Raw genomic sequence first — 21421 nt, forward strand, 5'->3', positions numbered from 1 at the left:
GTGGCCAAAGTATTGGAGTTTCAGCTTCAGCATCAATCCTTCCAATGAATATTCCAGACTGATTTCCTTTAGGATGAACTGGTTGGATTGCCTTGCAGTCCAAGGGACTCTCAACAGTCTTCTCCAACACTACAGTTCAAAAGCATCAATAGTTCAGAATTCAGCTTTCTTTATGGTCCAACTCTCACATCCATACATGACTACTGGAAAAATCATAGCTTTGACTAGATGGACATTTGTCAGCAAAGTAATGTCTCTGCTTTTTAATATGCTGTCTAGGTTTGTCATAGCTTTTCTTTCAAGGGGCAAGCATCTTTTAACTTCATGGCTGGAGTCACCATCCACAGTGATTTAGAAGTTTAAAAAAATTAAGCCTGTCACTATTTCCATTGTTTTCCCATCTATTTGTCATGAAGTGATGGGATCAGATATTATGATCTTAGTTTTTTGAATGTTGTGTTTTAAGCCAGATTTTTCACTCTCCTCTTTCATTCTCAAGAGGCTCTTTAGTTCCACTTCATTTTCTGCAATAAGGGCAGTGTCATTTGCATGCTAAGGTTATTGACATTTCTCCTGGCAATCTTGTTTCCAGCTTGCATTTTATCTAGCCTGGCATTTCACATGATGTACTCTGCATATAAGTTAAATAACCAGTTAAATAATAATAATATACAGCCTTGACATACACCTTTCCCAATTTTGAACCAGTCTGTTGTTCCATATCTGGTCTAACTGTTGCTTCTTGACCTGCATACAGATTTCTCAGGAGGCAGGTAAGGTGGTCTGGTATTTCCATCTCTTTAAGAACTTTCCAGTTTGTTGTGATCCACACAGTCAAAGGCTTTAGCATAGTCAATGAAGTAGAAGTAGATGTTTCACTGGAATTTCCTTGCTTTTTCTATGATCCAACAGATGTTGGCAATTTGATCTCTGGTTCCTCTGGCTTTTCTAAATCAAACTTGTACATTTGGAAGTTCTCAGTTCACATATTGTTGAAGCCTAGCTTGGAGGATTTTCAGCATTACCTTGATAGCATGTGAAATGAGTGTGATTGTGCAGTAGTTTAGACATTCTTTGCCATTATCCTTTTTTGGGATAGGAATGAAAACTGATCTTTTCCAGTCCTATGGCCGCTGCTGAGTTTTCCAAATTTGCTGGCATATTGAGTGCAACACTTTCACAGCATCATTATTTAAGGATTTAAAATAGCTCAGCTGGAATTCCATCACCTCCACTAGCTTTGTTCATAGTGATGCCTCCTGAGGCCCACTTGACTTCATATTCTAGGATGTCTGACTCTAGGTGATTGATCACATCATCGTGGTTATCTGGGTCATGAATGTCTCTTTTGTATAGATCTTCTGTGTATTCTTGCCACCTCTTCTTAATATCTTCTGCTTCTGTTAGATCCATACTCTTTCTGTCTTTATTTTCTCTTCTAGCATTTGCAAAATATTGAGTAAATTTCCCTGTGCTGTACAGTAGGTCCTTGTTGGTAACCCAGTTTATAAATGTAGTGTATATCTGTTCATCCCATCCTCCTAATTTATACTTCCTCCCCTTACCCCTTTTATAAACATAAATTTGTTTCCTCTTGCCACCTCTTCTTAATATCTTCTGTTTTGTTAGGTCCATACCACTTCTGTCCTTTATTTTCCCCTTATAGGTATTTACAAAATATTGACTAAATAAAGTTACCTGTGCTGTACAGCAGGTCCTTGTTGGTTATCCATTTTATAAATGTAGTGTATATCTGTTAATCCCATCCTTCTAATTTATATTTTCTCCCCTTCCCTCTTTTTGTAACCATAAATTTGTTTTCTATGTCTGTGGGTCTATTTCCATTTTTTAAATGACACATTTTCTCATAATTCACTCTTTTGTAATGATAGAAATCAAAGTGAGAGAGAGAGAACTCATCCATCCAAATATGAATTCAAATTTCTTTTCACTTACTCTGCTATCATCATCCAGAATATGAAACTGTCATCTGCTGGATTACTGAGCTGCTTGTCAAACCCCTTAGTAGGATTTTGGGAGCTAGCTTCCTATTTCTTTAGTAGCCTTTCAGTGTTACAGTGTAGTAGGTTGTCCTTGTAATAGTGGAGCCCTATCGCTGTATTCTTCCACTCCTGAGTATCTCAAATGCCAAAGGAAAACAACATCTTAATATAATTACATCTAATTGCATAAGGAAGAGATATAGATAGATAATAGAAGTATCTCAAATCATACATGATTTTCACCAATATCATAATCACTCTCATCATTAAAATTTTCCTTTTGATAAAAGCTTAACTCTCATTGTTTTCTTTGTGTAAGATTTTGTTTGCCATAAAATTCCTGCAGTAGGTTATTAGGTTACCTTTCTTTGTTTTTAGTTTTTTGAGTTTTTTAAGATCAGACATCTGATGAAAACATTAGATTGTTTTATTAAATAAAAGTTTTAAACACAGATTTTAAGATTGTTAATGCAAAACCCTTTTCAGACTCAGATGGCTCAATGCATTTGAGGAAGAGAAAGGAGATGGTATGAAACCTCAGATGGAGATGATTTTGAATTGACACTTTGGTTAACTCCCCTGATTCTGATTAATTGAACTAACCAAATAGGTGAGACTTAAGTAGGTTCTGTTTAATAACCTCCATAGCTATTTTAAACAATGTTACCTTACTGTTCAAAGAAGAAGCTTTATTTATTTTTTTTAATTTATTTTGTCATACTGCCTGGTGTGTTGGATCTTAGTTCCCTGAACCAGGGATTAAACTGTGTTCCCTCCATTGGAAGCATGGAGTTTTAACCACTGGACTGCCAGGGAAGTCCCAGAAGATGCTTTAGTATGAAATGTGAGTATCATTGCTTTCTGCCGCGCTGTTTGTTTTTCTAAGTTTGGTCATCAGAATGTACACACATACATACATACATAAATACATTTTTTAAAACTGTTGCACATCTTTAAGGCTTTTAAGAATATATTTGGCAGAGAGTTAATGTTTCCTGGAGCAGGAACTACTCTACAAATGTAGGCTGGATGCTTTAGGAGGTAAAGTTCACCATATTAACAGACTGTGTTTGGACAATTTTGGATAGCAACAGGCTTCAGAATAGGAAAAACTAGGTTTAACTCCAAATTCTGCATCAGTCTTCATTCTCACTGATCATCGGTTTCCTTACCTCCTAACCAGGGTAATAAAAGATTCTGACATCATAGAGTCATTTTGAGGTTAAATGAGAAAATATAAGTCTAAATGTTTTCTAAATTCTAAAACAGTTTAAAAGTCAAACTTTTTCTTCTTGGGTCCAAAAGGAATCAGGAAACCTAACTGCACAACTTGTGGAGGCTATGTGAAATAGTGTGTGGTGTGTCTCATGTGGTCAGGCATTATATGTCTATAGATAATGGTTAAGAGCTCCATATCTGCAGTTTAACAACAACAAAAAAAGAAAAACATACAGCATGTTGGGGGTTCCATTTTAGGCCAAAATTTTCTAGTAGAAAACCCCCAGCTGGTTTTGGAGACCATTTACTCTCTAGGATTTCTGCTTTTACTTTACTTTGGTCTCTGATGATTTCTTTTCCTATCATGCCTGCTCAGGAATGCAGTAAATAAGATTTAAAATATATTTTATTTTCAAACACTTCATTGATTTTATGGGGATGGTCATCGGAGTGTATAGATGATCATGCTACTGGAAATAGAAGTCTCCCATTTAAGTCAGAACTCAATAACAGAATACCTGCTTGTGTAGAGATCTATAAAAATTGACATCTATATAATTTTAAAGAAGGTCAGTATTCACTATTCAGATAATTGGGCTTTTTTCTGAATGTCACCCGTGTTCAAAGAACTATATTTTTCCTTACTTGGTTACTGTTATGCTCTGAATCACAATCTCTGTTCTTTTGTGTTTCCTTTGCTCCTATATTCCAAAGTAATGTCTTCAAGCCTACAGTGTATTTATCTTCTAACTATCCTCAAAAATTCATTTACTTATTATACCATTAAGTATACAGGATGGGTTGAATAAAAACTGGGGATGAGAAAGGTGGAGGAAGGGTTCAGAATGAATTTCTTACGTTGGTTATATTCTCACTATTGTTTTTCCTCTCTATATAAGCTACATTGCTAAATACAAGAATAACTTTTACATATTTTATGTCTTTGAGCATCTTTGCACCTATTCTATGAGAATTTCATTATCTCTGCTTTCAATGTTGGTACAAAAGTGAATGCTACATTTTTAAGTTTGTTTTGTATTATAACTTAGGGTAAAAGTAAAATTCCAGAAAATTGCATCTCCAAATGTTTATAATTGGTATTCAAAATAACACTAAAGATTCAGTTTGCAACCTTTTTTTTAATAAACTCCATCTCTTTCTAGCCAATGGAGTGAGAAATACCTTTATGGACCACCAGAAAAGACTGTACCTTTTTCATCTCAACCCTCACCTTCCTGTCATGTCATTCACACAGAGAACCACAGTAGACATGTGCTAATGAGAAAATCTGAAACACATTTACTCTTCTGTTTTACAATTAAATTAATAGACACTGAATGACAATTTTCTATGTCCCTTATCTTTACCATGCTGAGAGATAGCAAATGTCATTGTCACTGTCATTTTCTGAACTACTTTTTTTTTTAAAACAGGGCAGATACCTCAGCTGATGATGGCAATAAAAATGATTTCCAGTAAGTGAGATGCCTGTTGGAGGGGGAATAGATATCATGGGCAGGTGGATTCTGAGGGTCTCCATGGCAAGGCTGTTAACTGACTTCCAAAATTATCTCTGCATTTTACAGTTATTCAGCAAATCTCTTCTCACAAGATCTTCTGTGCCGCTTAAAATGGCCATGGCATTCATTTCATTCCATTTCATGGAACAGAAGCAGCTTGTTTATTAAGTGAAAAAAGAAGTTAGCCTGGCAATCCATTGCTTTTTACCCTCCATTTATAGGGTGATTGAAAATTTCATAGTAATGATCTCTGTGTGGTTTTTCTCTGGTATTACTCTTAAAGCTTGCTGGGTAGCAATCTTTCTTTATTCCCTTGAGCTAATCAATTTGGGATAGTTGTTTACTATATATATATCACATAGACACACATGCTTTGTTTGAAATACACTAACAAGAAATCACTAGATTTTGTTCCCCATCTCTCTTTGTAGATTTGCCTGCAGTAAATGATTTTCAATTCCCTAAGGTACTTTTTTTTTTTCTTGTCTACTACCACTAGAGCTTCTATCTTTCTGGAGCTATCAGTAAAATCCAAACTAGAAAATTTTATTTTATCCAACTGTCATTGTCTTTCTCTCTGGACCCAGGAGATTGTCTTTTTTTGAATGTATACACAGGATGTTAACTTCATTTTGAACAGAAACCCAACTATACTCCAATAAAAGATAATTAAAAAAAAAAGAAGAAATCCAAGACCAAGTTTCTGAGAAAATCACTGACAAATGTTCCTGGTTGGGAGAATTGACAGTTTGCCTTCAATAAGAAGTTTACTTTCTGATCTTTTTCAGATGCTATCTTGTCATAAGGAAGCAGTCATGACAGTGTGTTAAAGAATACTGACCTTAAACCAATAACGACTTGACATGGCTCATTCCTCTGCTGACCTGCTGCGGCTGCTAATAGCCTAACAGCAGCTACTTGTGTGAAGCATTAAACCATGAAGAGAGAAAAAAAATCTAACACTCATGATCCCTTCATTTAAAAACTGTCGGGAGTGGTATTGAACCAAGTTCCCTAAGACTAACCAGCTGTTCTATAAATATAATTAACCTTGGTACTTATAAGTTATATATTATGTTATGTTTTGTTATATATGGGATAATGGCTTTAAGATTAGTTCTGATTTGGGCTTCCTTATTGTATATTATATAATTTACTCTTTATATAATACATATCATTCTAAATTTAATAGAAAAATAATTCAATGTCCTTTAAACACAAGAAATAGACTTGTCATGTGTTTTTTCATACATATGACATTTTATTCCCCCCAACAACAGTAAAGGCAATTTGGTATACAACAAATTATTCTTATTCATTCAAATTATAAAATGTACTACTAAAACTTGGATGAAACTACAAAAATTTTTTAAATAGATACTTTTTGGCACTCTGCCAAATTATTGATTTTACTAGATGAGGTAAATATATTGGTTCACCAGAGTTTAATATTTTATGATATACTTTTGTATGTTGACTATGACATTCACTTTAGGGCACAATACTTCTCTTTCCTTAGAATTAATTCCTTAGTTAGGTTTTATTTTTTATTGTTATTTTTTGTAAGTCTGAATGGACTCAGAAGGGAAATTAATTGGTCATAATGGATATCAATATTTTAAATTTACTATCCTACATTAGATTAAAATATATTGAATTTTAATACTAATTTTAAATTTTCAGACATATTTGTATCAATTTTGATGCATTTGTTTGATCATACTTACTAAAAACCCAAGGGGAAGATGTAAATGTTTAGGGTTACTATCAATTAAAAATTTCCAATTAGATATGTCATTCATTCTCAACTTTTCCCCACAACCAGTGGACTCAAAGTAGATGAGCTGTCACTATTACCTGAAGGAATGCTGCTGACAATGGTGTTTTCTTTGTGAACCACACTTAAAGAAAACTTTGAATGTAGATTCTCCTCCAAAATCACTTTAATTTGCAGGGCACTCAGTGTGCCTGAAAGGCCTATTTTGGTCCCTGCCAGGAAGATTCCATCAACTTCTATCTGTGTCACTTGCCCGCTTCTGTTGACTTAGCATTTCCTGAAATACAGTCTTCACTGACCTAGTACTCCAGGAAACACCAATTTAGCATGGTAAATTACCATTTTCACTGCTGCCTCAGCGTTTCCGGCAAAGACTTTTTTTCTCCCCTTAGTCCCTTCTGTCAGAGAGCTATGGTTTTGAGGTGGATTTAGAAGTTGAGGACTATCACAGAACATAATGACAGGATGCCCTCAAGTGGTAACATTTACTCTACCTAGAAAGGTCTAAGTGGTTTACAACATGAAGACACAATTCATCCTGTGGTCTCCTTAATAGCGGTGGATAGCATCCCTGATGGCTCAATAATAGAGTAGCATGTGAAAGCTGAGTGAAAGAAATGGAAAAGATATTAAATGTACTTGGAAGGAGATAACATGTATTTAACCAGAAGGATTTCTCTGCACATCTCAAATTACCACTCTATAAAACAGCTAATGGAACTCTTCCTGTCTACCACTGAGTACCAAGAATACCCAATTGGCTACGGGTACTTTTTGAATATATTTATGAGAACCATGGGCTACCCTGATGGTTCAGATGGTGGATAATCTGCCTGCAATGCAGGAGACCCAGGTTCAATCCCTGGGTCAGGAAGATCCCCTGGAGAAGGAAATGACAACCCATTCTAGCATCCTTGCCTGGAAAATCCCTTAGACAGAGGAGCATGGCAGGCTACAGTCCTTAGGTTTGGACCTAACTGAAGCAACTTAGCACGCACGTACTGACCTCAAAAAATGGCACCTTTCACAAAGACCTAATTTCTACTAATAACCACTCTGAACTTCAGATTAAAACAAATATATGAATATCATGTAGAGTGGTGTCTGATAGCGAGAAGGGGCTCAAGAAAGAATAATTTTAATTCTATTACATTTCACACATTTCTCATCATCAATGATATCACAGCCAAGAAGTCTAACTCACAATTCAGATTAAAAAAAAAACTGATATTTTAAAAGCACAAGGTTTTTTTTAAATCTGAATTGTGAGTTAGAAAGGGTCAGAAAGACTGAAATGATGGAGTGACATTAATGTAATGAGATGCAATAAATCCCTAAGAATCTCAAGCTGAACATTTTAAAACAAACTCAGCTTGTTGTTTTTCTAGGCTCTGAATCTGTGCCTTTTATTTCAATGTCTTTTGTACTTTAGTCTGCTAAACAGATCTAGTCTAGTTAAAACATTCTGTTACTCAAGTTTGCAGCCCCAGGGTCATCCTTGAATCAGCCTTTTTATGGCCCACTTGAATTATTTGGTTTTCTGAATGCTTCTTCAATCTGTTACCTCCTTTCTACTATCATGAGAGCTTTGGTTCAAGTCCTAAGCATTTTTCACATAACTGATCTTTCCAACATCAATCTCCTCTTATTGTGAGTGGTACAAGTTCCCCTTCCAAAATAAAATTATGGTCATTATTCTTCATTAGGGGCTTCTCTGGTGGCTCAGAGGTAAAAGAAAAAAAAAAATCTGCCTGCAGTGCAGGAGATGTGGGTTTGATCCCTGGGTTGGGAAGATGCCCTGCAGAAGGAAATGGCAACCCACTCCAGTATTCCTGCCTGGGAAATCCCAAGGACAGAGGAGCCTGGTGGGCTACAGTCCATGGGGACACAAAGAGTCAGATCTGACTTACTGACTAAACAATAACAATTTTTCATTTAGGCCAGCTAATTTTTAAGTTTTTTTTTTAACTGAAGAATAGTTGATGTATCATATTTTATAAGTTACAGATGTATAACATAGTGGTTTACCATTGTAAAAGTTATGTTTCATTTAGAATTATGATAAATTACTATATTTTCTGTATTTTACAATATATCCTTATAGTTTATTTATTTTAGACATAATAATTTGTATGACTTAATCCCCTACCCCATCTCATCAATTCCCACTTTTTCCTCCTCACTGTAACCACTAGCTTTTTTTCTATACCTATGAGCCTGTTCCTTTTTTTAATGTATTCATTGGTTTGTTTTATTTTTTACCTTCCATATATAATTGATATCATACAATATTTGTATCTACTGTATGATTTATTTCACCTAGCATAATAACCTCCCATGTTGTTGCAAACCACAAAATTTTATTCTTTTTTTTCTCTTAGTGAGTGCTATTCCACTGTGTATATATATATATACACATCTGTTGTTAGACACTTAGGTTGTTTTCATATCTTTTATATGCATATTTTTAAAATTTCTAACTGCAAAAAATCCACTCCTTTACAAGTTATAGAAGGTTCGTCAAGTTCTAGATCACATAATTATGTGTCTTTCTTTCCTTCTTTCTTTTTTTTCTCATTTCCCATCTGTACCTAATGGCTTGCAAATCTCACTTTCTTCAGTTCTCTGTTCCTTAGGCAGTTGTTTCCCATATTTGGAATGCTCACCATCTCCAATTTATCTACTTTGAAAAACCCATTGTCCTTTTACTCTACTATTATTTTCAAATTTTACCTCCCTTTTGAAGTTTTCACTACTTCTCCAATTATTCCTTTATAATTTTGTACTATGTTTCCATAATATTTGATATACTTCTTTTATCAAATCATATTATCAATTCTTGACTACATAGTTTTCTCTTGATTAAGTATCATGTAAATGTATATACTAAATCTTGCTTGCATGTGTCTGTCTCAACATTATTCTACCTGACAAATAGGGAATCCTAGAGAAATACCAGTCTATCAATGTTGAATGGCTAAATGCAAAGTGTTATTTTAAAAATTCCAAGGAATAAGTATAGCATTGAGCAAAACAGGAATTCAATTAGCTACAAACTTAATATAAATCTAAACGACAAATACTTTTGTATTTGTTTCAAAACAGAGAATGGAATTCAGATTGGCTCAAACAGTTGAAAAGTAAGGGGATAAAACCTTGGACTACTCAGAAAATGAACCCTAAATCTGTGTGTAAACTCTGTACAATCCCTTAGCTAATACCCAACTACCCACAAGTGGAAGAAATGCTAAGAATTCAGGCATACACTAGGGACTAGAAAGCTGAGGTAACTGATCTTTTCTGTGAACCACTGCAGGAAAGACAGGATTTCAGTAAAGCCAGGTTTACAGCTTGCTATATTAAAACAAATCAAACCAAAAACACTGCATTCTTTCGAAGTTAACAATAGTCCAAATCATTATAATACATCATCGTTAATTTCCATAGTACAATCACGAATTACTAGACTTAGAAAGGAAAAAAAAAAAACAAGAAAACATGAATCATAGGCAACAGAGAAAAGGAGTCACTACAAATGATCTTAAGATGAAGGCAATCATGATACAATCACAATTTCAAAGTAAAACAAAATCATAATTAACAAGTGAGGACTTTCAGCAAATAAATAGAAAATACAAATAATCATATGCAAATCTTCAAACTAGAAAGTAAACATCTGTAATTAGAAAAATAATAATCATTAAATGGGCTTCAAGAGCACATTGGTAAACACAGAAGAAATGTGGTCAATTAACTTAAAGATTTATGATTATAGATCACTCATCTTCAGAATAGAAATACAAAAACTATTAGAAAAATAAATAGAACTGGTTTCAGGAAGACAATATCAAGCCATCAAATATATGTATTGCATAATTAGACTCCCAGAAGAAGAAAAGAGAAAAATGGAGAATAAAGAAGAAAAAGGATGAAAAAGAAAATTTATAGTTATATAAGGAAACTTTCTTGTTCTTTAGAAAATGCTCTCAAATATTTAAGGATTGTGTTAGTCTTCTAGGGTTGCCATAATGAAGTACCACACACTTAGTGGCTTCAACAACAGAAATGTATTCCTTGCAACTCTGGGGACTAAAAGTCCAAGATTAACATACCAGTGGAGACAGAGTCCCTCTGAAGACTCTAGGAAAGGATCTGATCCAGGCTTCTCTTTTGACTTCTGGTAGTTATTTGACTTGTGGCAGCACAATTCCAATCTTTATATGATGTGTTTCCTTCGTGTGTACCTATGTCCAATACTTTTTATAAGATTAACATTTGTATTGGATTAAGGCCCACCTGGATGACTTCATTTTAACTTTGTTACCTCCACAAAGACAATTTCCAAATATGGTCCAATTTTGAGATACTGAGATTAGGATTCCAACACGGCATTTTGGGGGATCACAGTGTAATCCATAATAGTGATAAAGAGTTATAATGAGGTGTCTGCATTAATCTCAAAAACAATCAGAAAGAAATATGCATCTATTCATACATGTGAAAGAAGAAAAAATTAGAGAAAACGTAAAAAAAAAAAAATAGTGAATCAGAATTCAAGGTATATGGGGGTTTCCTATATCAATTTAACACTGAATCAAAAATGATGTGATGAAATATTCAACAGTGTATATTCTGTTGGAAGTCCCACGGGGCTCCCCTAATAAGACAAGATGGAGGTTAGGAAGTATTAGGCTCTCATGCTTCCTGTTCACCGTCACTGTCCTTCCTATAGTGGGAACCAGCATTTTCTCCTCAGCAGTGTCAGCCCTTGCAGCCTCAATAACAAACAATTGTCCTAAAAAAACAAATATTTAATGAGAATTAAATGGAAACTTTGCAACTTAACACTATCTATTGTCTTGTGAGCCTGGGTCCAGTTATATGAATAAAACCTGATCAGAGCTTTTCCTCCCATACTAGAATGTTTAAGGTCTTTTCATCATCTTTATTTTACCCCTTGAACTGAATTTCTTGCATCATTATATTTTATTGATGTCTCTTTCATCTCAGTCCCTGAATGTGGTCTCAGAACTTGGAAATTATCTCAGTATTTGGACCCAGGTAAAATTTTATCTTACACCACGTCTTTCTCATAACCTCACCTTTCCTTTCATAAACCCATCCAAGATAAAGTAGGACATAGCAAATATAACATGGCTACCAGGTTACTTTTTTTGAAGCAAGGATTGTACATGCATACATAAAGCTTAGAGGGAAATTAATAAATGTGAAGAGTGAAGTGTGTGCTCAGTCATGTCCATGAACTGTAGCCTATCAGGCTCTTCTATCCGTGGGATTTTTCAGACAAGAATACTGGAGTGGATTGCCATTTCCTACTCCAGGGGATCCCCCTGACTCAGGGATTGGACCCAGAGATCAAACCCATATCTCTTGAGTCTCCTGCATTGGGAGGCAGAATTTTTACCACTGAACCACCTGGGAAACCAACAAAGAGTAAGATAGCATGTGTAAAATAGACACAAGGCATGACATGTAGTAGAAGGTCTGGTGTTTAATGACTGTGGAATTACTGGACCATGATCAGGAAACCATCGTTTCATCTTCAATATTAACTCCTGTTTGTTAATAGTGGCTGCTGGCAATATTGTCTTGGGAGGGATTCCTTGCCTCTTAAGGTCTCAACTAAATGAATCATTTATCCAGGATGTGAAACCTGCATTATTATCTTTCCTATTCTGGCTTCTATTCAATGCACAAAAAGATTAGTAGGATGTTTATGATATAAATGTGAACTAGATGAACCCTGGGTACAAATTCTCTTCTTATGTGTTTCTCTGTTTATCTATTGCATATATTAAAGTGAAGAATACAGAGAATACCATTCATTGATGCTTACTTATGCCAGATATATTTGTGTTATAAATATTAATAATTTTTATTCATATTTTTATAACATCTGTATAAATATAATTTATTAAAATTTTATTTATTAAACCAGTGTCATGCATGTTTGCATGCTAAGTCACTTCAGTCATGTCCCATGTCATACAGGGTAATAATGAGGCAGAGAAATGTTAAAAATTTTCTCTTCAGTCTTTCAAGCAATTAATGAGAAATGTGACCCTATATCAAAAAAGACCACCTTGCTTTTTACCCACATGGTGTGATGGTTAATTCTGTCTGTCAACTTGGCTGGCCAGTGGTGCCCAGATATTCCATGAAACATTGTTCTGGATGTAAAAATGATTCTTGGAAGAGATTTATGTTTAAATAAGTACATTTTGAGTAAAGCAGAATGACCTCCAGACTGTGAGTGAGCCTTAACCAATAAGTTAGAGGTCTGACTAGAACAAAAGGCTGACCTTCCCCGAGCAAGGCATTCTGCCAACAGACCACCTTTGTACTTTTTCTGCTTTATCAGCTCTTCCTGGTTCACCAGCTGACTACCTCTAAATTCAAATTGCAGCTCTTCCCTGGATCTCCAGCTTGCATCTCCAATCAAACTTTGAACTTTCTTAGCCGACACAATTTATGTGAGCCAATTATTTAAAATAAGTCTCTATGTGTATATTGATTCTTATTTTATGTGCAGAACCCTGCATTAGTGAACACAGGTTGGTATTTTCTGGTTTTTGTACATTTAATGACTCTTAAATTTTACACTCATTTCAAACACTGTATCTAACCACACATCATTAAATTTGAGATTCTATGAGAAAAAAAAGAAAAACAAATAAGAAGCACACTTGTTCTGGCCACCTATTCCTGTGTAACAACCCATTAGTGGCTTAAAACAACAGCCATCACAATTATCTTTCAGGTTGTCTTTCTGTGGCGTAGAAAATTGGGAGACTCAGATGGGGAATTCTGGTTGGGGTTCTCTCATACAGTTACAGTCCAACTGTGGCTGGAGATGGAACATCAAGAGACTGGAATAATGGGCTTTCTGGGCATGTGCATGTGTTTGTGGGGGGCACATGTATGCATGCACACACACACTTGTGTACGTGTGTATGTGTGTGCGTGTATGTGTGTGTGTGTGGTCTCAAAGTCACTACATAAAGTCTCTCCATTTGGGCTATTTTCAGCTTCTTCACATCTTGACAGACCAAAGCTATTGCGGTGTTTACATGGCATTTAAAGATTTCAAGTGTGAGTATTCCATTGATCAAGGCTGAAGCTATATCATATTTATGGTATATATGATATATATATTTTATGATATAGCTTCACAGGTCATTAATATTATGTCCTGTTAAACTCTATTGGTTGAAATCACGAATGTACACTCATTTTTAAGCAGGGGGCACACAGATCCTTATCTCAGTGAAAAGAGTGTCAAAAGAGTTTGCAGACATATTTTAAAACATCCATGCTATTTCTTTCACCACTTCCTTTACCTCTCTTAAGAAACGTAGCCAAGTTCTGTCTCTAAAGCTAGTAAGGAAACCACAACTCCTTACCCAATCAGTACTGGCTACTGGATTAGTACAGACTGTAGCTAGCATGTACTAATCAAGAAGTTATCGTGCTCTCAGCACCTTGTAGATGCCAATGTGGAGAATAGGAAACAGCATAAAACTTATTTCCTGAGCTTAAAAGCTCAGTATTTTATTGTAAAGTGTATGGTCTCTCTTTTCCTTCTGAATCCTCATCAATATTTTGAAATTTTTTAAAAGCTGTGTGTGGCCTAGTGGTAATTTGGTTACCATAATTCTACACTAAGTCCATTCTCTCTAATCAGAATTCCCCAAATTTTCAAGTCTACAGTTTTATTAACTACCCTTCACTGTAAAAGAATGAGGTAGTATTAACTTCAAGATATCAAGCAATTACTTGTTTTCCCACTCAGTGGTATATTCTAAAAGGTGACTTCAGCAGCCATAAACTTTCACCCCAAAGCTGAATGACAAAACAGCTTCTGAGGGCTGTTATAATAATTTCAGTCTGAATAAACTACATTTGTGGTGATACAAAAATACTTAGTCATGTAAAGGCTAAAAATTTATTAGTGCCTTTGTTCTCTGAGAATAAAGGAATCAGTCTGCTGGTCAGCTCTTGGAAATCAATATATCAGTGCATTTCTTTCTTCTTTTTCCCTAAGCCGGAGATCAGCAAATGCTCAAGGTGTCAAGATCACCCCTGTGTTAGAAAGTCACTATAAGGCTTTTAGGAATATGTTGAAGGGAGAAACATGCTAAACAACTAAATGTACTAAACATTGCTATTATTTTGTGCATTTTTGGAGGAATTAAAAAGTGATACATTCATTTGTGAATCACATCACATGATGTTGATTTTTCCCAATATAGGAGATAACTGTTTTGAACTGTGGTGTTGGAGAAGACTCTTGAGAGTTCCTTGTACTGCAAGGAGATCCAACCTGTCAATCCTAAAGGAAATCAGTCCTGAATATTCATTGGAAGGACTGATGCTAAAGCTGAAACTCCACTACTTTGGCCACCTGATGTGAAGAACTGACTCATTGGAAAAGACCCTGATGCTGGGAAAGATGGAAGGCAGGAGAAGGGGGCCACAGAGGATGAGATTGTTGGATGGTATCACAGACACCATGGACATGAGTTTGAGTAGGCTACAGGAGTTGGTGTTGGAGAGAGAAGCCTGGCGTGCTGAAGTCCACAGGTCACAAAGTGTCAGAAACGACTGAGCGACTGAACTATCTATAACTGTTTTCACTATGAAGTTTCCTTTGATTCAAACAGGTAATTTGTGGGGAGATATCATAATATCATATAATATTTTCTAACAAAAATTTACCCAGTACCTTTAGCAACCTTTAATAACTCTCTTACGCTGTCATTTCCTTTTATGATTTCTTTTAATTTGATATTCTGCTGTAAAAAAAGAGTTTTTCTCTCTCTTTATTGAACAATTAATTGATCTGTATAACTAACTATCATGTGTTCAATCCCTGAGCCAGGAAGATCAACTGGAGGTCCAGCACTGTAATGTATATTTAGTCATACACTTTTTTTGTGGACAAAAAGTCCCATGGACAGAGGAGCCTAGAGGGCTACAGTCTATGGAGTCACAAAGAATTGAACGCAGCTGAGCAGATATGCATGCACATAAGCTAAAAATACATAAAAAGTAGTACCTGAAAATCTAACCCATATAATTTTTTAAAAGACACTCCACTAACTAGAGTCCTAAATTTTTTTACTGTTTCTTTTTTTATGGAGAATGTGACATTTACTTATAATGGTATGCACAGATATTAATTATACAATTAGATTTTATCAGATGTATACTCCAGTGTAACCTATATTACTGTCAAGATATAGAACTTCTTTATCCTGTAAGAATGCTCCATTGGGCTTCTTGGCAGTCAACAATCTTCTGAAGTAAGCATAGTTCTGGTCTGTTTTCATCATTGATTATTTTTGCTTTAGAACTTCATATAAATGGCTCTATACAGTATATATTCTAGCTTCACTTGCTGATCATAATGTTCAATATTCATCCTTATAGCAGCATGTGTCAGTACCTTGCCTCTTTTTATTACTCAGTATTATTCCATCACATGTGTATTCTACAAGTTATTTATTCTTTTAGAATAACAACTATTTGTATGGCTTTCACTAGAAGTCCTCCCTCTGTGCAAACTCAAAGAGAAACTCTCTCAGTCCAGTTACTGTCACTACTGGTCTTGGTTTTCTTGTAGTGTCCATGAGTATAAGAGAAAAGGGACAGGGAAAGCCTACTCTATATTTCATTCTTATTTGGCAACCCCTGTTATTTGGCTTGCTATCTATTCTAGTCCAAAACCCAGTATCACTTCAGGAAGAAAATTGTTACCACACACACAAAAAAATGGATGTTTCTAGAAAATGTAATTTACTGTTCAGAAAAATCATAGGAATTCAGCTCAGTATAGGCTTAAATCTTTGAACAGTCTCTTTTAGGCTTGTGCTGTCAGCATTGCTATTTTCCAACTTTTATCACACTTTCATGGGAGAGAAAATGATGTCCCTTTTAAGAAGTTTTAACACTGTGTTGTATGTGCTAGTCATTCAGTCGTTCTAACTCTGTGCGACCTCATGGACTGTAGCCCACCAGGCTCCTCTGTCCATGGGATTCTCCAGGCAAGAATATTGGAGTGGGCTGCCATTCCATTCTCCAGGGGCTCTTCTGGACCCAGGGATTGAATCTGGGTCTCCTGCACTGCAGGCAGATTCTTCACTGTTGTCTGAGCCACCAGGGAAGCCCTAACACTGTGTCAAATAAAGGTAAATTGGTTAAAAATATTTATTTTATCAATGCACATTTTTTCCAGAATTTTACTGTGCTAATATGAATCATGGGCTTATCTGGTGACTCAAAAAGTAAAGAATCTGCCTGCAATGCAGGAGAACTGGGTTCGACCCCTGGATTGGGAAGATCCCCTGGAGGAAGGCATGACCTTCACCCTCCCCTTGGTCTTTTTAAAGGTCAGTATTCTTGCCTGGAGAATCCCCATGGACAGAGGAGGCTGGCAGGCTACAGTCCATGGGGTTGCAAAGAGTCGGACAGAAATGAGTGGATTATGAATTTCCATGAAGGAGTCAGCACTTTCCAAGATGATAAGAATACAGAACTATTTTTCTCCTAACTGAAGAAAGGCAGATATTTTCATAGGCAAGTAAGCTTCTAAAGAATCCCCTTGTGCAAAGCCTTCCTTAATGCAGGCATATGATGCTATTTAATTATTCCCATCCCTTCCAGAGTAAGAGTACTTCCTAATTGTGCCCTGATACATACTCTCTTGCTCCTATATTTTTTATTTTATTTTTTACTTTTCAAAGAGTCTTACACTTCATAAATTCAACCACTATTAACATTTTAAGCTCTGCTTACAGAAAATCGTTTGTGCATCTATGCCATAGCCGTAGATAAATTTCTTAATTTAGCTACATCTTTCTGTACTGAACTTTTATTATTCTGTTCTCTCCACCCAGGTTCTCATCCATATCATCACAACTTCTTTGTTCTTTTGTCTCTCAAACGTATTGACTGCTCAACTAACTGCTGAAAGTGAAAGTGTTAGATGCTCAGTCATGTCCAACTCTTTGTGGCCCCATATCCCTTCAGGCTCCTCTGTCCATGGAATTTCCAAGCAAGAATACTAGTGTGGGTTGCCATTCCCTTCTCCAGGGGATTTTCTCGAGCCAAGAGTCAAATCCAGGTCTCCCACACTGCAGACATATTCTTTACCATCTGAGTTACCAGAGAAGGTTGGTGCAAAAGCAACTGTGGTTTTGCGCTGTTGAACTTTGCCATTTGATATTGGAATACATTGTTAAATAAATGTGGTTATGTTACACATCATTTTAATTCATATTTCTCCCTTTGTGCTTTTTTTTTTTTTTGCTATGACTTATTAGTTGCTGTGTATTTTATATTCATTTTTGACTATGGAAATGATGTTAGAAAAAAAGCAAATTTGAGGGATTTTCTCATTCAAGTTTAAAATGTGTCTTAAAGCAGCAGAGGCAAATCGCAACATCGACAATGCATTTGGCCCAGGAACTGCTAATGAACATACAGTGCAGCAGAGTTTCAAGCAGTTTTGCAAAGGAGATGAGAGCCTTGAAGATGAGAAGCATAGTGGCCAGCCATCAGAAATTGACAACGACCAATTGAGAGCAATCATCGAAGATAATCCTCTTAAAATTACACAAGAAGATGCTAAAAAACTCAATATGGACTATTCTATGGTCATTTGGCATTTGAAGCAAATTGGAAAGGTGAAAATGGTCAGTAAGCAGGTGCCTCATGTGCTGACTGAAAATCAAACAGTCATTTTGAAGTGCCATCTTCTCTTTTAGACAACAACGATAAACCATTTCTAGATCTGACTGTGACATGTGATGAAAAGTGAATTTTACACAACAACCATCGAAAACCAGACAAGTGGTTGGACTGAGACGAAGGTCCAAAACACTTCCCAAAGACAAACAGACACCAAAAAATGCTCATGGTCACTGTTTGGTGGTCTGCTGCTGGTCTGATTCACTACAGTTTTTGAATCCTGGCAAAACCATTAATCTGAGAAGTACGCTCAGCAACTTGATGAGATAAACTGAAAACTGCAATGCCTGTAGCCACCGTTGGTCAAAAGAAAGGGCCCGATTCTTCTCCATGACAGTACTTGACCACACGTCGTCACACATCCAGAGCTTCAAAAGTTGAACAAATTGGACTACAAAGTATTGCCTCATGTACCATGTTCACCAGACCTCTTGCCAACTGACTACCACTTATTCAACCACTTTAATAACATTTTGCAGGGAAAATATTTCTACAACCAACAGGAAACAGGAAATGCTTTCCAAGAGTCCATCAAATCCCAAAGAATGGATTTTAACTTTATAGTAATAAACAAATTTATTTCTCATTGGAAAAAAGGGGTCAATTGTAACAGTTCCTATTTTAGTTGCTAAAGATGTGTTTGAGCCTAGACATGATTGTGATATGGTCTGAAACTGCAATCACGTTTGCACCAACTTAATACTTAGTAATCCAGATGTCCATTGACATTATTTTACTTACAGAAATTAAAAAAAAAAATAGATTAGACTTTATCTCATGAGGTGGTGAAAATTTCATTTTCTTCTTGAGTATTTCTTTGACTATCTAGTGAGTCAACGTTCCATTTCTGCTAAGCTCCAAATCTCATCTCTGCCCCATGGACTAAAATTCTTCTCTCTGTCCTAAAAGACATAAATACATGATTAAAAAGTTCTTGTTAATTTTACCAATCCACTGTTCAAGTGGTCAGGTTTGAATTATACCATTTTCCAATTTAACAATTCTCCTTTATTGTATGTTTTTTAACTCACTGTTATCTTCTATATTTTCTGAAAGATGATAATATTTTAGATATATATAAAGTGCAATAGAATGAAATACAATATATATTAATAACAAGATGTCTTCTAAACTTCAGGCACAATGGAGCTAGAGCTCATAGTTTTCCATACATTATTATTATGGTGATAATTGCTTCTTTTAAAATTAAAACCTCTAGCTTCTTTTAATTTGATTTACAAAGTGTAAATATATTTAATCTGTTATCAATAATTGTTATATAACATTAATAAATAATATCATATATTATAAATTTAGAATGATCAAATCATTAAAGTGATTATTTCTTATCACTTACATTAACAAGAAGAAAAGTAACAGCCAACTAATAATTTTCTTTTTCAGAACCCATTTGCTTCCTGTATTTTCTTTGTGGTCTTAAATTGAAGCATAAAAAGTCCTTTGATAGAATATCATGGTTAAATTATGATTCAGGAAAGCTCTTACACAGTGGGTTTTTATGAGTATCTTAATTGTAGAGCTAATGCAAGCTATAGATTTATGCTGATTAACTCCAGATGGCTCTCTGTCATGATCCTTAAAAGTTTAAATTGTCAGTTACTGATTCTACTTTTCCTACTGTGTATTCTTAGTAACAATATCTCTCTCCCTTATTTAGAAGATATTCCACTCCTTGTTTTACATTTGAATTAAAATTTCTGCATGTTAATGTTTAAGTTAATGATTTTTAAAGCTTATAGAAAAACAACAAAAATGTATTTTAATTATTCAAAATCTCCCTGAATATGAAAAATTCTCATATTTACAAACATAAGACTGTCTTTCTTTTGTGGTTCAAACTAATCCTTTAATTTGAAGAATTAAAAAATCAACTTGCTAACTGATCCAACTTTATCTGTTTTTGTGTTAACAATATTGAACAAATTGCTTGAAAATAAAATCTTACTGATTTAGCCAAGTTTAATTTTGAAAAGTGTATAAGCTGAAATGGGCTCCTGATCCCTAGTCATGCAACAGTACAAGTAAAAAGGAAAGAAAAAATAGCTAGTCTGAAATGGATTTTCTAACTCTAGCTAAGTGACTGTTGAGTAATTTGTGGTGACACCTTTAACTCTGAAAAAGACATAATGCTTAGAACAGATTCACCATGACTGTTTCCTAAAGACTAGGCACTAGTGTCTTAAAGCCCACTAACAGATGAAAGCAACAAAATGCAGGGTTCTCTCAGCAGTTTAGATTATATATGAAATGGTAAACAGCAAATAAATATATGTATATAAGGAATTAGGTAAAACAAAATGCTGTCACCTTTTTCTGCTCAGGCAAATGTGGAACTGTGTCTATGATGATGTCCCCACGTGAAGAGCTATATTCACGCATGGTTTGCTTTTCTTTCATCTGGCCCTTCTTTAATGAAGCAATCTCACTTCCCAAAATACTTTTCTTGAATCAAACTAGCCTAATCACATACTCCTTCTGACTTTTGCCTTGGAGGCATTGGGAGAATTTTGGATTTTCTTTTAAGGGGAATGGATTGTGATGAGAGAGACTTCAGCTGGTGAAAAGTAAAAAGTAGAAATCATTAGTCACTCAGTGTTGTCTGACTCTTTGTGACCCCGTGAACTGTGGCCAGCCAAATTCCTCTATTCATGGAATTTTCCAGGCAAGAATAGTGGGGTGGGTTGCCATTTCATTCTCCAGGGGATCTTCCCTACCCAGGGACAAAACTGGGGTTTCCCACATTACAAGCAGACTCTTTATGGTCTGAGCCACCAGGGAAGGCCTGACTGGTGGACAACACAAATATAGAGACTATTGTCTGTTCTATTTAGAAAATCATGTATATGAATAATTTCTTAGTAATTATATCATCATGGCTAAAAGTATAGCCATGATGGCTATACTGTCTTGGTTCACACTTCAGATTAATGATATGTAAGTCATGTGACCTTAGGTAAGTTATTTATAAATGGGTATAATAATGATACATAGTTCATAAGACCACTAGTGGTTTTAAATGAGATAATAAACATACAGAGTTTGGCGCACTGCTTCACAGTGTTGTTGAAATCATCAAAATCATCATTATCATCATCATTAGTCTTTAGATA

At 35.3% G+C, this 21421-nt stretch overlaps 1 pseudogene; it reads left to right on the forward strand.

Moving 5' to 3' along the window:
- Window positions 1-17893: 17893 nt before the first annotated feature.
- On the forward strand, window positions 17894-18922 carry LOC145515524 (histone-lysine N-methyltransferase SETMAR pseudogene; annotated as a pseudogene).
- The last annotated feature ends 2499 nt before the right edge of the window (window positions 18923-21421 follow it).

This window comes from Giraffa tippelskirchi, chromosome 1 (assembly GCF_054371585.1).
Source record: "Giraffa tippelskirchi isolate mGirTip1 chromosome 1, T2T-mGirTip1v1.2.pri, whole genome shotgun sequence".
Lineage (NCBI taxonomy): Eukaryota > Metazoa > Chordata > Mammalia > Artiodactyla > Giraffidae > Giraffa > Giraffa tippelskirchi.